Here is an 18,952-nt window from a genome sequence, read left to right as displayed (position 1 = left end):
TACAACCAAGTTTTTAATTCCCTCTTCAAAGAATTCGGCCGCCTGCTCAGACAGCCAAGAGTTCACGGCCACTTTTACTTCGTCGTCATTGAAGCACTGCCAGCCAAGATGGTGTTTCAGGTACCGGAAAAGGTGAAAATCGCTAGGATCAAGGTCGGCGCTGTATGGTGCATGGTCCAAAACTTTTTGTCAGCATGCCGCGCCTTTTCTTTTGAATTGCTCTGCGGAGCTTCTTTAGAGTTACACCTGAGTTGATTGTCGTTCCTCGTGGCATAAAGTCCACTAGCTAAACACCGCGCCGGTCCCAGAACACAGTTGCCATAATCTTGCGCTTTGACAGCGTCTGTTTGGCTTTGACCTTGACGGGTGAGGTTGTGTGTCGCCATTCCATCGATTGTCACTTGCTTTCGGGAGTGATATGGGATACCCATGTTTCATCTCCAGTGACAATTTGACTCAACATGTCATCCCATTCTTCCTCGTAACGAATCAAAAAGTCCAATGAAGTGGCAAATCTCTTTCCTTTGTAGTCCTCTGTGAGGAGTCTGGGTACCCACCGAGAACACAGTTTCTTAAAGTTTAGGTTTTCAGACACAATTTTGTACAAAACCGATCTTGAAACTTCTGGAAATTCCAAAGAAAGAGTGGAAATTGTGAATCTTCTTCGTTTCGACTGCAGCCACCAAATCATCAGTGATCACAAACGGCTGGCCTGAGCGTTATTCGTCACGGACGTTTTGACGGCCATTTTTAAACTCCCTAACCCATTGACGCACTTTACCTTCACTCACTGCATTCAAGCCGTAAACTTCCGTTAACTGACGATGAATTTCTGCAGCTGATAGGCTTCTCGCGGTCAAAGAACGTATCACTGACCGTATCTCACACGCGGCGGGCGATTCAATAATCGTAAACATTATAAAGTAGCGCAGCGATGCGTACACGTCAGCTACAGAGCTGCAACTTGCATCAGTGTGAACGGGAAGGATGCCGGCAAGTGGCGCGGTGGCTTGTTGCGGCGTCCGCGCGAACTACGGAACTATACGCGCAAACGGCCCCTACTTAAAAAACAACCCACGTACAATTCGGTCTTCACCGTTGTTATCGCGCAGTGAAGGTATTGATGGCGTCCTGCCACTGGTGTACTTTATATATGACCTGAATCTCTTTGGGGTTCTGCCAGTTTCCGAGACAGTTTCCTTGTGGAAATCATTAAAAACATCTCGCATTAAAGCACGCGCTATATTTAGAACTTCTGCAAAGCTTTACCAATCTTCGGGATTTTGCGTTCTTTTAAATTTGACATGCGTTTTTCGTTGCTTCTGCAACAGCGATCTGACCCTTTTTGTGTGCCATGGAGGATCAGTACCATCACTTATTGATTTATGTGGTATGTATCTCTCTATTGCTGTCGATACTATCTCTTTGAAATCATTCCACAATTTTTCTACGCTTACATGGTCAGATCGGAAGGAGTGGAGACTGTCTCGTAAAAAGGTGTTAAGAGCATTTTTATCAACTTCTTTAAATAGATGTATTTTGCGTTTCTTTTTGATGGTTGTGGGTATTACGGTATTCAGCCTAGCAGCAACTGCCTTGTGGTCGCAAATCCTTGTATTCGTCATGATACTCCCTATTTGTCCATGATCATTTGTTGCTAAGAGGTCAAGTATGCTTTCGCAACCGTTTACGCTTCGAATAGGCTCATGAACTAATTGTACAAAATAATTTTCTGAGAAAGCATTAAGTTAAATTTCGGATGACGTTTTATGCCTGCTGCCGGCTTTAAATGTATAATTTTTTCCAGCATATCTAGGGTAGATTGAAGTCACCACCGACTATAATTGTTTGAGTGGGGTACCTATTTGAAATGAAAGTTTCCTTTGAACTGTTCAACAACTATATCTTCTGAGTCGGGGGTCGGTAAAACGATCCAATTAATAGTTTAGACCGATTGTCAAGTATAACCTCTACCCATACTATTATGCAGGAACTATGTACTTCTGACAGCAATAAATATTCCACCACCAACTGTATTTAATCTATTCTTTCTGAACACTGTTAGATCGTTTGAAGAAAATTCGGCTGAAATTCTTTCCAGCTTAAGCCAGCTTTCTGTACCTATAACTATTTGAGCTTCAGTGCTTTCTATTAGGGCTTGGAGCTCTGGTTCTTTCCCAAAACACCTATAACAATTTAAAACTATAATACCAATCGTTTCGCCGGCCGGGGTGGCCGTGCGGTTCTAGGCGCTACAGTCTGGAACCGCGCGACCGCTACGGTCGCAGGTTCGAATCCTGCCTCGGGCATGGATGTGTGTGATGTCCTTAGGTTAGTTAGGTTTAAGTAGTTCTAGGGGACTGATGACCTTAGAAGTTAATTCCCGTGCATGGGGGCTTAATTATAAAAATATGCAAATATTTTTAATTCTTTTTGTAGCTGATAGTCCGGTTACGCTGTCTCGTAACCGGTTGGCCCTGACTAGTATTTGTACGCAATCTGACTGCATAGAATAACAACAAAGAATCAAAGAAAACTTCCGTTAACACAATTAATTAATTAAGTCCCCAGCAACTATAAAACCGACGAAACAACAAACACAAGTGTAGCTGTTCTGTGTGGAAGTGTGACTCAACGTACACATCTGGCACGGTTCTTCTCCAATAAGACAAGAAATTTCAAGTACCATTTATCTTGAAGTAATTAAAAAAATTAGAAATACTATAATTGCGCAAGAAAACCAGAATTACACTCTAATACAAGAACACAAGCCAGATGCTTTGTTGACTGAACCTGTAATGACGCATTATATAAGACACAGAAATAATAAAAAGAAAATAGTGTTTTGTTACCATCATATATATTGACGAAATGCACTCTGATCATTACAATATCTCCATTAGAATAACATCTGCTATCTCTCCCATCAAACAACTGCATAAAACATGGAACAAACACTTACTACTACCACATCTCAACAACTCTCCACTCCGACTTCACGACAAGCACTCTCCACTACATCTGAACAAGAACTGTCCACAACAACGTCTCGGCAAGAACTGCCCACCACGACTTCTCAAGAATCACTGCCAGTGGAGGCGGCGGAACAAAACTCTCTGGCGCGATCTCTGGCGCTGTGGCTCAGTGTAGCCACCTTTCACCCATAGTGCTCAGAGCCATTTCAATACCAATCGTTTCTACAACTACCTTACTGTGTTTTACCTGCCCTCTTTTAGACAGACGCCCTTCCTGTGGTTTCCTGAGACCCCCAACCTTAAAAACGGCCCAGTCCCTTCCACACAGCCCCCGCTACCCGTGTAGTCGGCTCTGTGTAGTGGACTCCTGACCTGTTAAGCGGAACCCGGAAACCCACCACGCGATGGCGCAAGTCAAGGAATCTGCAGACTACACGGTCACAGTACCGCCTGAGCCTCTGGTTCAGACCCTCCCCTCGGCTCTGCACCACAGTGGGTTCTGTCGACGATGCTGCAGATGGTGAGCTCCGCCTTAATCTCGGAATAAAGACTGGCAGTCTTAACCAATTCTGCTAGCTACTCGAAACCAGATAGAATCTCCTCCGATCGAAAGCGACACACGTCATCGGTACCGACATGGGCTACCACCAGCAGTTGGATGCACTCTGTACTCTTCGTAGCATCTGGAAGCACACTTTCCACATCCAGAATGACTCCCCCCAGTATGCACACTGGCTTCCTTGCCCTCCTTGGGGCAGCCACGTTCGTAAGATCGTAAGGGGCCCCATTACGCGCCTAACGTTGGAGCTCCGAACGACCAGCAAACCCACCCTTTGTGAATGCTCAGACCTTGCTGGCCGAGAAGCTTCCTCCGCAACTGGGTGGAAGACTGCATCCGGCTGAAAGACTTCATCAGCCACGGATAACGGCCGAAACCTATTCGTCAAACGAAATGGGGAGGTTCTACGATCGGCCCCACGGAGTGTTTTTCGCCGCCTGCCAGATTTAAGAGTGATCTCCCACTCGACCACAGGTGAGAGGTCACCCTCAGTGCAGGCAGTACCTTGGGAGGCCACAGCAGTGGATCGATCGGGGGACACGTGGGCCGTGCTCGACGTCCCTCCCATCCCCGCGTCTAACGCCCGACAGTGACGCCCTTTGGCAGCAGCCTCAAGCTGTGTGGCGGAAGCCAAAGCAGCCTTGATATGTAAGCGAAGGGTCACGAACTCATCTCGCTCTCGTCTGTACACAGCAATCACAGTGCCTATCCATTTCTGAACATTGAGACAGGAGAGGCTGTTGGCCCTCCGTATATGGGTGGATTAGTAAGATATACTTTTCTCTTAAGAAAAAGGCACGAGCCCATTATTCCAGGATTAATGGACAGCATTCCAATGGTCTACCCAACATACCAAGTACCTATTTCCAGAATGAAGATGGAAGATGTGAAGAAAGTAACAGAATATGTGCCTGCTGCCAAGAGACCGTTCTATGAAAGTCTTTCTAGGCCAGTTGTTGACTAAAATTATAGCTAATGTACAGTTAATCATTGTTGCTGTTAAAATCGTTAAGTATGTTCTACTATGTCAGACCATGCTAATGTAATATGCAGTGTTCATAGAATTAAATCCTAAAAAAAGCAAGAAATGTTTGTAAATTGTTGAAACCAGGTAAGTCAAACTTTGAAATCATTAAATATCGAAGTGATGTACTGCAAGTTAATTATTTGTCTCAATGAAAGCAGAATGAAGTCACTTTCAGTTGTGAAAAATTTCAGTAATATAACTATAATACATATGACAGTCTTCGGTGTTTTGTTTCTCCTGAAAAAATGTAAAGGAATGAGTTACTTGGTTTCAACAATTGACTATTAAATTACTTGACAAGGTTGACAGTTTGGTCGCGGCAGTGGCGGCGCGATTCACAGTTGACATGTCCCGCATGTAACTCACGCACCATCAACCTGTGTCGGAGATGACCACGTGTGAACCTTAGCGACCGCACGACTGATTTCATTGCCAGAAACAGAGATCTAACTTCATAAATGACGTGTGAAAGTTTGTCATACTTAAACTCGTTTGTAAGTGTCAAGTTGGTACCTGATAAATTTATGAAACTTATATTGATATCGAAATATTTAAATCTCGGTACAGGAGGGCCGTACAGGACCTGCAACATGCGGTAGTGCATTATCCTGCTGAAATGTAGGGTTTCGCAGGGATCGGATGAATGGTAGAGCCACGGGTCGTTACACATCTGAAATGTAACGTCCACTGTTCAAACTGCCGTCAATGCGAACAAGAGGTGACAGAGACGTGTAACCCATGGCACCCCATACCATCACGCCGGGTGATACGCCAGTATGGCGATTACAAATACACGCTTCCAATGTGCGTTCACCGCGATGTCGCCAAACACGGATGCGACCATCATGATACTGTAAACAGAACATGGATCATCTGGAAAAATGACTTTTTGCCACTCGTGCACCCAGGTTCGTCGTAGAGTACACCATCGCAGGCGCTCCTCTCTGTGATGCAGCGTCGAGGGTAACCGCAGCCGTAGTCTCCGAGCTGATAGTCCGTGCTGCTGCAAACGTCGTCGAACTGTTCGTGCAGATGGTTGTTGTCTTGCAAACGTCCCCATCTGTTGACTCAGGGATCGAGACGTGGCTGCACGATCTGTTACAGCCATGCGGATAAGATGCCTGTCATCTCGACTGCTTGTGACACGAAGCCGTTGGGATCCATCACGGCGTTCCGTTTTACCCTCCTGAACCCACCGATTCCATATTCTGCTAACAGTCATTGGATCTCGACCAACGCGAGCAGCAATGTCGCGATACGATAAACAGCAATCGCCATAGGCTACAATCCGACCTTTATCAGTCGGAAACGTGATGGTACGCATTTCTCCTCCTTAACAACGTTTCACCAGGCAACGCCGGTGAACTGAACTGCTGTTTGTGTGACAGAAATCGGTTGGAAACTTTCCTCATGTCAGGACGTTGTAGGTGTCGCCACCGGCGCCAACCTTATGTGAATGTGAATCATTTGCATATCACAGAATCTTCTTCCTGTCGGTTAAATTTCGCGTTTGCAGCACGTCATCTTCGTGATATAGCAATTTGAGTGGCCAGTAGTGTATGTCCTCACTGTGTGCTTAATTCATGGAGTCATATAGAAAGTTGTACACATGGAATCCAAACAGTTTCTCGTTGAAGATCAAGGCACTCTACACATTCTTTTCCTTCAAAATTTAATTCTTCGGACGAGCTAAATATCTTCTTCTGAAATTGTCTTCAAGCAGACGCTTCTTTGGAAGTTTTTTCCCTGTGTGTGTGTGTGTGGGGGGGGGGGGGGGGCTTGGGATTTGATCCCATTTAGCTGCTTCAGTTTTTGTGCACATCCTTTTCCTTTCGTCTTTCCTTTAGTGATTCCCCTTTCTTTTTCGTTGCCATAACAGGGTTGTTAGATTCTGCTGACTGTTTTCTTTGCGATTTACTTCTCTGAGGTAGTGCAGGAACAGGTGAAATCTGTTCCAGCAAATCTGATAGTTCCTCCATGAGAAGTCACTGAGTTGTCATTTACGCTGAAAATGGGTGCAGTTAATCGAACAGCAGCCGCATCTGTGGAATTTTTGCGAACAGAAGGGTGTCTTGTAAACAAATTTGTTTCGGATGTTGATAGCTGATCTGGAGTCACATCATTAGAGACGTCTTCAATAGTTGTGAATTCAGTTTCAGTATTATTGTGTGCAACAAAGGCGTGGTTAGGAATTTCTGCCATATCCAGCAGGATACTTCCAGTAGATCTACACCCGGATACTCCTGTATGGACAGTTTCTGCAAGAGTCCGTGCTATAAGGGAAACTCTCCAAAGAGCTGCCTTGTTGCTCTTCTGTCTTTGCTTTCATTAGCTGCAACCCCGAGAATGACAGGGTTCTTTATAGTGAGATTAAAGTGGCTCCAAAAAGATCGGTCTAGTGACTGTAAACAGTGCGTCGTGTGACCAGGCAAACTATCGACACTTCGTTTTCAAAAGCTGCTATCAAAAGTGTGACATAATTCATATGAGGGAAATGACCATCTAGCAGAAGCAGAGCAGGGCAAGGCCAGGTGTGTTTTTAGTAAGGAAATGGTTTCTGAACCAAGCTATGAAGATGTTGATATGAGCGCGGATTCTCTTCTTAGAACAACTGATACTGGACACATGTTGTCGATAGCGTCTTTTTTTTTATCTGCCTCTGTGTGAATGCAGTAAGTTGCAAAAAAATTTCCTTCACAATTACAGCAGGCAATAGCTGTTACTGTCAACTTTTTCGGCGGAAGCAGTGACATGGACATCTCTGCTTCCTTTTGCCACCACAAACTTCCCATACTCATTGTTTAACTCTAGACCAGTTTGGTCTGCTTTGTAGATACTATCTGGTTTATTCAAAATTCCATTTTCTGTCAACGTTTTTATCAATAGATCATAGTAAGAATTGACTTCGCATGTGTCTATTACAGTCGCTCTGGCAGCAGAAAGCCCATGCGCTTTGGAAGGTAGTCTGTATTTCGTTCAAAAAAAATGAGAGAAGCCAATCTTTCCGTGCACGTTTCTTTTCTTGATTGAATTTATTTTTCAATCCTATCTATTGAAAGCTGACGGTTTGCGAGGCAAATCACATGCTTGCAATTCCTTTTCGCAGGCAACTAATTTCCTTTCTGCATTTTCACCCAAGTATGATGGCTCATACCCTGTTACCTTGAAATTGTGCGTAGCACGTCTTGTCCGTCGTAAGTGTTCGTTCCGGTATGTTTTTCATTCGAGCTGCTTTTTTTCTGTAACCTAAATTACCGTAAGGACAAACACACACACCCATGCCCGAGGGAGGACTCGAACCTCCGCCGGGACCAGCCGCACGATCCATGACAGCAGCGCCTGAGACAGCTCGGCTTATCCCGCGCTGCGGAGCTGCTTTCCTTTTAGCCTTACATTCCCCTTCGATTAGTCTCACAGCCTCTATTAGATCTTCTGCAGTTCATTTTACCCCGTCCGTTGTTTTAATGCGTTTTCTCGTCAGTTTCCAGTAAAACAAAATAGTGAGGACTCCTGGTAGTGTTGCAAACATCGCGGTATCTGACCCGCACCACCGTTTTTATCAAAGATGTTAGGGAAAGAAGTTACTACTCTACCCACGTAATATACAGTGTTTCTACTGCACAGTCTCAAGCCAGTTATAAGCTAGCAGGCCAGGCAGGAAAACTGCCGCGACTTACCTTGATCTCGAAATTCTAATTTCTAAACCTTTGCCTCTATCTTCCGGTCTTGAAGCATTAAAACTTTCGAGTAAAGTGATCTCACCAGCGGTTACAACAACAATTAGCGTCGCGCACACAAGAATGTGTACTAAGTAGTGTGTCGAAAGTGTGGGGTCAATCCCCGTACGTCATGTGTCCCGCTTTTGCATTATAAAGATTAAAACACACAATTTTCTGCTTACACATCACATTTAATACTGGGTTCATTCTTTTCAGTTGACAGAAACACTGCAGTTAATGTTGGAAGCGAACCTCTGGTGTTAAATAATTCTCTAATGAAAGGTTACTGTTTTGTGTCTGGTACACAAAAATAGTAGATGGTTCATGTCGTCTCCTTCATTGCGTAAGCTGTGTACTGGAAATTCCTTCGATCATATGTGGAACAGGCCACGATTGAAGCACATGTGCGTAATCCTTTTTATGAGTTGCCTGCTGAGAGTCCAGCCGGTAAACCGGGAAATAATGCTATTTTAGGAAATCTTGTTCGAATCACATTGGTTTGCCGCATTGGTTGACGTTGCATGTTGGAACCAAGTTTTTCGAAAAATGACAACATGTTATCTATAATCTCCTTTTAATTTATTGCTCGTTTGCTCCCTAAGAACTGTAAACAGACTCTTAAAACATTCCCATTCATACTTTATCACCTTGTATGATTCCATCAAGAGCATGGTCTCCAAAAAGCTCTCGAATGTGTGGGCCTACAAAGATGCCCTCCTTTACTTTGTCAGCACTTAAGTAAGGGAATTTTTGACGTAAGTACTTAAAACGCATCACCATCTTTGTTCATTCCCATATAGTTTTTCATGAGACTCAACTTGATGTGCAAGGGCGGCTGCAGAATCTTTTAGGATCTACTAGAGGTCCACTCAATGTTCTTTATACGTTGTTGAAGAGGTTTTCTGGTGGGCCATTCGTGTTTACTGCAATGAGATGCAGGAGCTTCGCTATCCCATTCACGAAGAAAGCAGCAATATTTAGTATGTCCTAACTGCATACCTAATGGCAGTGCAACCACTTTCAAGTCACCACAAGTGCAATAATAAAGTCGCTGAAGTTTAAGAGGGAGACAAAAAGAAAATTGGTATCAAAATGTGTCCAATACGATATTATTATTATTATTATTATTATTGACTTTTTTTTTTTTTCTCAGACTTAAGTCTGGTTAAAAATGGAACGTGGCGCGGACCTCGGTCAAGCGTGGCTTCCTTGTAACTGTATGGTATATGTTATATTGCATTTAGGAACTTTCGGGTAATTGAACATGTATCAATAATTACAGATTTTTGTAGTTCTATATATATGTTTGGATGTAGCTGTATTGCATTGATGTACTGGTGAATATTGTGAGGTATGATTCCTGTAGTTGATAGTATAATTGGGATAATGTCGACTTTATCCTGATGCCACATGTCCTTGACTTCCTCAGCCAGTTCGATGTATTTTTCAATTTTTTCTCCTGTTTTCTTCTGTATATTTGTTGTGTTGGGTATGGATATTTCAATTACTTGTGTTAATTTCTTCTTTTCATTGGTGAGTATTATGTCAGGTTTGTTATGTGGTGTTGTTTTATCTGTTATAATGGTTCTGTTTCAGTATAATTTGTATTCATCATTCTCCAGTACATTTTGTGGTGTGTACTTGTATGTGGGAACGTGTTGTTTTATTAGTTTGTTTTATGGCAAGTTGTTAATGTATTATTTTTGCTACATTGTCATGTCTTCTGGGGTATTCTGTATTTGCTAGTATTGTACATCCGCTTGTGATGTGATCTACTGTTTCTATTTGTTGTTTGCAAAGTCTGCATTTATCTGTTGTGGTATTGAGATCTTTAATAATATGCTTGCTGTAATATCTGGTGTTTATTGTTTGATCCTGTATTGCAATCATGAATCCTTCCGTCTCACTGTATATATTGCCGTTTCTTAGCCATGTGTTGGATGCGTCTTGATCTATGTGTGGCTGTGTTAGATGATACGGGTGCTTGCCGTGTAGTGTTTTCTTTTTCCAATTTACTTTCTTTGTATCTGTTGATGTTATGTGATCTAAAGGGTTGTAGAAGTGGTTATGAAATTGCAATGGTGTAGCTGATGTATTTATGAGTGATTGCTTTGTGTATTTTGCTAGTTTCTGCTCGTTCTAGAAAGAATTTTCTTAAATTGTCTACCTGTCCATAATGTAGGTTTTTTATATCTATAAATCCCCTTCCACCTTCCTTTCTGCTTAATGTGAATCTTTCTGTTGCTGAATGTATGTGATGTATTCTATATTTGTGGCATTGTGATCGTGTAAGTGTATTGAGTGCTTCTAGGTCTGTGTCACTCCATTTCACTACTCCAAATGAGTAGGTCAATACTGGTATAGCATAAGTATTTATAGCTTTTGTCTTGTTTCTTGCTGTCAATTCTGTTTTCAGTATTTTTGTTAGTCTTTGTCTATATTTTTCTTTTAGTTCTTCTTTAATATTTGTATTATCTATTCCTATTTTTTGTCTGTATCCTAGGTATTTATAGGCATCTGTTTTTTCCATCGCTTCTATGCAGTCGCTGTGGTTATCCAATATGTAGTCTTCTTGTTTAGTGTGTTTTCCCTTGACTATGCTATTTTTCTTACATTTGTCTGTTCCAAAAGCCATATTTATATCATTGCTGAATACTTCTGTTATCTTTAGTAATTGGTTGAGTTGTTGATTTGTTGCTGCCAGTAGTTTTAGATCGTCCCTGTATAGCAAATGTGTGATTTTGTGTGGGTATGTTCCAGTAATATTGTATCCATAATTTGTATTATTTAGCATGTTGGATAGTGGGTTCAGAGCAAGACAGAACCAGAAAGGACTTAATGAGTCTCCTTGGTATATTCCACGCTTGATCTGTATTGGCTGTGATGTGATGTTATCTGAATTTGTTTGGATATTAAGTGTGGTTTTCCAGTTTTTCATTACTGTGTTTAGAAACTGTATCAATTTAGGATCTACTTTGTATATTTCCAAAATCTGCAGTAACCATGAGTGGGGTACACTATCAAAGGCTTTTTCGTAATCAATATATGCGTAGTGTAGTGACCTTTGTTTAGTTTTAGCTTGATATGTCACCTCTGTATCTATTATCAGTTGCTCTTTACATCCTCGTGCTCCTTTGCAGCAGCCTTTTTGTTCTTCATTTATAATTTTGTTCTGTGTTGTATGTGTCATTAATTTCTGTGTGATGACTGAAGTTAATATTTTGTATATTGTTGGTAGGAATGTTATGGGGCGATATTTAGCTGGGTTTGCTGTGTCTGCTTGATCTTTAGGTTTCAGATAGGTTATTCCATGTGCAAGTGTATCAGGGAATGTGTATGGGTCTGCAATGTAACTGTTAAATAATTTAGTTAGATGTGAATGTGTTGAGGTGAACTTCTTTAGCCAGTAATTTGCTATTTTATCATTTCCAGGGGCTTTCCAATTGCGTGTAGAATTAATTGCTCGGGTGACTTCATGTTGCAAAATTATCACTTCAGGCATTTGTGGTATCATCTTGTATGTGTCTGTTTCTGCTTGTATCCACCGTGCATGCCTGTTATGTTGTACCGGGTTTGACCATATGCTGCTCCAGAAGTGTTCCATGTCAGTTATGTTTGGTGGATTGTCTATTTTAATGTGTGTGTTATCCATTGTTTGGTAAAATCTCTTTTGGTTTGTGTTGAATGTTTGGTTTTGTTTCCTTCTATTTTCACTTTTTTTTGTATCTTCTAAGTCGTTTGGCCAATGCTTGCAATTTCTGCTTTTTTTCATCTAATTGCTCTATTGCTTCTTGTTGTGAGATTTTACCTAACCTTTTTCGTTTTTTGTCTGATATTTCATTTCTTATAAATTGTGTTAACTGTCCGATGTCTCTTCTCAGTTTTTCTATTCTGATCTGTAACCTGTGTTGCCATGCTGGTTTTGTGGGTTTCTTCTGTGTGTTGGTTTGTTCTGATCTCTGCCTAGTGTGTATATTTAGTGTAGTGAGTGCTCCTATATAAACCAGTAGTTGTAACTCTTCCATAGTTGTGTTTTCATTTATTTTGTTGTGTATGATTGTGTTGATAGTTTTTATTGTTGTTTCGACTTGTGGGTTATTTGGCGGTCTATGCAAGAATGGTCTAATGTCTGTATTTGTGTCTTTGTATTCTATATATGTCAGCTGAAATTTCTCTTCTATATCTAACACGTGTCTCTGTTCGTGTTCTATTTGTGCTTGTTCTGGTGGCTGTCTTAAGATTTCGTTTTCCTCTGATTGTTTAATTGATGCGTGTTGGTCTTTGTTTGTTTGCTCTGGGATGTTTGAGTCCATTACTGTGTTTTCTTCCTCTTCTTATTGCACATTATTTTGTTCCAGTATTTGTTGTACTTGTTGTTTGATGTTTTCTAATTCTGACTGGGGTATCCTGTTATTTTTTATTATTACACAGATCTGATCAGCTAGTCGTTGTTCTGTTAAAAATTTTAATTCCGGGTATCTGGTAATAAATGTTGTGTATACTTGTGATCTGTATCCAGTTGTGTTGGTTCCTAGGTTTGTTGCTTGGTAATAACAGAACATGAGGTGTCGATTAACTTCATCTGACCATCTCATCCTCTGTCTTCGTTTTCCTTCTAGGGTGGTTGCAGGAAGCATATCCTGCAAAACACCTCTATTAGGATTTAAATCCTTTTCCAGTTGGCTAGCAGTGTCGTTACCATTGTGGGCGGGCATAGGGTTCAAGCGTCGTCCCCGACCATGACGGCACTTGTCCGAGGCTTCTTTAGTTCTGTCCTGAACCAAGTAATCACACTGAAAGGGGGGTTAGCCCTATTAGTGGTTTGTTCTTTTCGTCGCCTTTTACGACTGGCAGAACATACCGGAGGCCTATTCTTTTCCCGGGCCTCCACGGGGTTTTATTATTATTATAGACATTTCTCGCTGTTTCATTGTTGGAGCCCACATTTCGTCGACGACCATCATTTAGGATTATGCTCAAGTTCATGGCTTACTTTGTGAAGCCGTCTAAAGATGCGACTGTGCCCCAGAAACAACAAGACATTTGTTAATATTCCAGTTTGCTCATTTGTAGCCACATATAGCCACATCTTAAATCATGTCTATAACATTGTGAGGCAATGAAAATAGCCAATTTCTATCAGTTCTAATGTGCCGATCACGAATATCACAAAGACAATTCAAAATTAGCTCTAGTTTTCATTTTACACTGTTTTATTATAGTGAGATGATTATATACGAAATTTTTATGTTAAGTTTAAAATAAAATAATGGGTTATCCGTCATAACTAGTAACAATAGATTATATTATTGTCCATGACCCTACTTGTGTGCAATATTTTGGACACATTTTGATACCAATTTTCTTTTTGTCTCCCTCTTAAACTTCAGCGACTTTATTATTGCACTTGTGGTGACTTGAAAGTGGTTGCACTGCCATTAGGTATGCAGTTAGGATATACTAAATATTGCTGCTTTCTTCGTGAATGGGATAGCGAAGCTCCTGCATCTCATTGCAGTAAACATGAATGGCCCACCAGAAAACCTCTTCAACAACTTATAAAGAACATTGAGTGGACCTCTAGTAGATCCTAAAAGATTCTGCAGCCGCCCTTGCACATCAAGTTGAGTCTCATGAAAAACTATATGGGAATGAACAAAGATGGTGATGCGTTTTAAGTACTTACGTCAAAAATTCCCTTACTTAAGTGCTGACAAAGTAAAGGAGGGCATCTTTGTAGGCCCACACATTCGAGAGCTTTTTGGAGACCATGCTCTTGATGGAATCGTACAAGGTGATAAAGTATGAATGGGAATGTTTTGAGTCCGTTTACAGTTCTTAGGGAGCAAACGAGCAATAAATTAAAAGGAGATTATAGATAACATGTTGTCATCTTTCGAAAAACTTGGTTCCAACATGTTATTGAAAATGCATTTCCTACTTAGCCATCTTGACTTCTTCCCCAGAGATTGTAGTGCAGTAAGTAATGAACATGGGGAGCGATTTCATAAAGATATTTGCCACATTTGAGAAGAGGTATGCCAGAAAGTGGAGCCCTACTATTTCAGCAGATTGCTGCTGGACTGTCATAAGGGATGTTCCCAAGTATGTGTGTATAAACGTCAAGCCAAACGAAAACGGTCATCCTCTGAATTTATATCTGAACAAAATATGTAGTTGTATATACTGTACATGTGGACATTTAACATTTGTAATCCTTTATATACATTTTTGAGCAGCTAATTTATATATTTCCTTTTGTGCTTTACATAGTTCTGGTACAAAGTAGACTTCCAAAGTATTTCCAGTCATGTAATATTGTCTTCATTTTTCTTAATATTTTAATTTTGTACTTCCAGAATGGCACTGAAATTTATCAATGCATAACACGCAACATAATTCAAGTAATTATTAACTTAAAATTTGTTACGCTGAATCTTGGCAGATAAATGCATATTTAGTTAGTGAGTTATTTATACAAAAATGTTAATCACTTTTAAAAAACTAGAGCTAAATATTTATGATGATTTTGTATCATTTTATACTGAAATAACCATAACTAACTCAAAATCATGCAGTTTACACACTTCCACTTCAGATTTGTTGTTCAGTGTAATTATAGGCAGCACACTTTCGTTCCATTTTGATTTTAGAAACTTTGCAGTACACTTACAAGGAGAGGTCCCCAGTCATTCGATGGACTTTTTGTAACCATCTGTATCATTACCATCTGTAGGTTGAGATCCCAGCTATCACACCTTTTAGCCATTTACTCTGGTGTGCCCTCATTTATAAGTTACTGACAAGTTTCGAAATTTTGTGTGGCACTTGATGACATTAAAATTGTATCATACTGACTGGTTGTGTGGTGTAATTGATATGGTAAGTTCTTGTTGTGCAGAAGGCTGTGGGTTCGAAACTCTTCAGACAATTGAAATTTATTTTATATTTAATTATTATCGAAATTTTTTTTATCAATACTTTTATTCAATTAATTGGTCTAAACGCTATTTTTTTATTTCTATCCCTTTGTGACATCATTTTAATCATTGTTTTAACGTAATTTGCCATCATTTTTCTTCCCATATTTCCTTTTTCCACTAGAAATCCTTATTCATATGAGTTTAATTTTAGGTATGAATTCTGGTTTAATTTGTTTCATTTTATCATCCTAATTTTTTGTCAGTGTCATTGCATTCATTATTTCTATTCCTCATTTTGCTTGAAATTAATTTTCATTTGAAAATTTAAATGGAAGAAGGGATTACATCTGTTTCTTTGTCCATAGTGCAGTTGGAATTTATGCTACATTTTAAATTTCTGTACAACTATTACCATAAAAATGCACATCTTGTAACGAAAAACATTTTCTACACCATTGCACAGTCAGTTTAGAGATTTTGTTTGGTTTTTTAACCAATATGTTGGAATTTTCAAATAAATATTTTAATACAGGTATAATAATATTAAATCAACATTAAGAACAATTCAGTGGAAAAATATAAAGAAAAGTGAGAACAAGAGAGAAATTTTTACAATAAGAAAAATGTGACAAGGAATAGAAATAAAAATTACTCAAATTAAAAATGATTACCCATTTTGATAGATATTTAAAACAAAAAATTTAAAGTACCTGGACTAGATTCAAACCCACGACCATCAGCACCTGAAAGCCATACCCTATCCATTACATGATACTACCATTTACTAAATTCTTATTTCTCAACACTACTGTCATGTAAAATTCCCATCTTTTTCGTTGATAACTCGCGAACGCGGGCTGACCAGGGTGAATGGCTGCAGGATTTGTTACCTGGAATCATAACCTACATCACCATATAGACGCTTTCAAAATGTTGATCCAATACTGGTGACCTCTCCTTGTTACTGCGTCACTCAGTCCCACCATCCTGCATAGTACGTGACATTCATTAAACTTTTGATTGTGTCCTGTCTGCAAGATTCGCACAAACAAGTTTGATTTTAGCAAGACTTCAGTTCTCCATATTAACCTCAAGTCGATTCTAATGCCTAGGAACTTTGCTTGAATTCTGAATGGGATGTTTTTCCATGTCTTGCACTTTCCAGGTATGGGGAACTCCTCTTTGTGTAAAAATAACTGCCAATGATTTTTCTATTATCCCCAGGCCAGTCTTTTTCAGCTAAATCTCAATGTTCAACACAGCATGATACATCACGTAGCATCCCCAGTGGAGAGAGGGGTGGCTACGAGCTAGAGGGTTGTGGCCGAATGTGGGGAGGCGGGAGCGCGGTACACTCCACAGAAAGGCACCTACAACTTAATCAATTCTTTACAGATCTATCTGCACTGCTTGATACACTGAGTTAGTGGCTGGCAGGCCACTGAATTCTGCTGGTCTGGACGCTTGTATGCCCCAAAATGTCTGTACGGATTCTCCACAGAGCACCAGCCGCCTCAATATGCAGTTTGCATGCCATTGGCGTATACATTCGACTGTACTGTATCTTTGCTATGGCTGGGAGTAGTGCCCAGGTGCATAATGGTAGGGAAGCCTGCCACATTAAGATGCTTTTCCAACCTCGATAGGTGGCTGGTGATCCATAGGAAGGGACCTGCTGTCTCCCGGGCAGGAGTCGGTCATACTCCTGGTGTCGATCTGGGTAGTCCAGATGTGCTGCTTAGAGCTGTTTCTCGGCCTGTAAGTATCACTGTCAGATCTGTGCAGCGCCCTTGCCCAGTACAGCCCTATTTTTCTGTTAGGGCTGCGAGTTTGGGAATCATTTCATTGCAAAAACGTTCAGTATTAACTGTCAGTATTGGCGTAGTATCATTCACATATCCTGAAATCCCACTGCCATTGTCAGTTTGGAAACCTGGCTTACCCCTTGCTGCAGTACTCTCTGCAATACTGTTCAGTTCACTGTTTCGAGAAGCTACCTGCCTTGCAGCACTGCATCATCATTGTGTAGTTACTGCCGTGACAACATTCCTTGCTTGCCAACTGTCTGTGATGCTGCAGTACACTACACAGACCGATAGTAATTTTCGTGTAAATGGTAGATGCCTGGATATAGTCAGCATGCTACAATATTTTCTTTTTGTGTGTCAGTGTAATGAGCTGTCAAATAGACAGTTTATCAGTGAATTGTAAGGTGAATACTCGTGGTGAGCAACGTTTCTTAAGATCACACACATACATTTTACAGCAGGGAGATCAGTACAGCTGCCTGAGGGAGATGATCTCATCCCCCACAAGTCTGATGACATTGGCGTAGTACTGAACATAGATTCTCCTTTCTCACAGCAAAGATTTAATTCCGCAGATAAGTATAAGGTGTGACCCAGAAGAAACAAACTTTCTTTCCAGTGTAATAATTGTCACAATGTAATAAGTGCCAGCTATTGTCACACAATACTGAATATAAACATTTATTCATAATGGTCTGTTGAACATCATGTATCAAAATCCCTCTTCTGTCACCAACAGTTCTCCCTTGGGGAATCCGAACTGCATCTTCAGAACAATATGTCTCTATCCACCATTTGAACCACTCTTAAGAGTTTTTGATAAATATGAAGATAATGCTATGGGTCTATAGGATGATTGTATAAGGAGACCTTTGTTTGGCTTAAGAATCTGTACTAATAAAAATTTAAATGTTTGTTCAAAATGGTGTATCTATGAAAGTTCCTGACTAGCTGCTTTGAGATTAACAAAATGTTGCATTCTGATAAGTGTGTTCATAGGTACCCCTCCTGTGCGTGTGATGTTTTTGTTGCATCATTCCTCATTGCTTTTATAAAAAAAATTGCATATTACCTGCATAAAAAACAGGTATATAAAACAGTTCCAATGCGACATTGTGTCGGAATATCAAAGCAGTTGATTAAAACCTTCTGTGTGACTAGGAACATTTACAGTTCCTATATAAGTACACCTCATTCCTACCCCACATGACCACAATCCAGTCCATACAGTGACTCGACAGTTTCCATTAGCTGCACACAAAGGTTTGTCTCATCTTCACACTTCCTTCTTGCTATGTTCAGCAGTGGCCCAGAACATGTGCTACACTACAGTATACTGCTGTCTACAAAGCACAGGACAATATGTACTAGTTAACACACTGTACTGCATCCTGGGGGAGCAGGCACCAAATCTTTGGCCTGGTACCTTGCCTGAAGTTGTCTGTTATGCTACCAAAGACCACTGTGTCAATGGCACCAATAACAGGCAACCTTCTGTACTTCTACTTAAATCACTGATACATCTCTAACACGCAATACTGATGCCAAGATGTTAAGATTGAACTATCCTTTGATACACTGTATCAGATACGTGTGCTCAGTCCATGTCGCTTCCCTTTATTTCTCAGATATTTTTAAATGCGTATGCTGTATGAAGCTAACTACTCATCCAACTGTTAACATTCTCTTGGAGATATTGCCTGCACTGTGCAGACTTTTTTTTTTTTTTGTCTGTAGAGTAAACTTTGAAATCTGTCTCTTTTGTTCAGAGTAATTTTATATGAAAATTAATGTTTGAAAAAGAAGGCCATTATTTTAAAAAAATTATGTTACTGAGACATAACATTCAGATACTCCATTATCTGCTTTGTTTAGAAGTATATTTTGAAAATGCTATTGATAATTTGTACAGAATCCTTTTTGTAGTTCCTGATCATCATC

General features: G+C 40.3%; 1 protein-coding gene across 1 annotated transcript in view; it reads left to right on the top strand.

The window, feature by feature from the left end:
* Positions 1-18,952, top strand: part of LOC126108185 (serine/threonine-protein phosphatase 6 regulatory ankyrin repeat subunit A-like) — a 124,180-nt gene that overhangs the window by 88,040 nt on the left and 17,188 nt on the right. The gene's annotated exons all lie outside the window — the stretch shown is intronic.

Source organism: Schistocerca cancellata, chromosome 11 (assembly GCF_023864275.1).
Source record: "Schistocerca cancellata isolate TAMUIC-IGC-003103 chromosome 11, iqSchCanc2.1, whole genome shotgun sequence".
NCBI classification, from domain to species: domain Eukaryota; kingdom Metazoa; phylum Arthropoda; class Insecta; order Orthoptera; family Acrididae; genus Schistocerca; species Schistocerca cancellata.
Note: the sequence above shows the minus strand (reverse complement) of the source record. Positions and strands in the feature narration are given on the sequence as shown.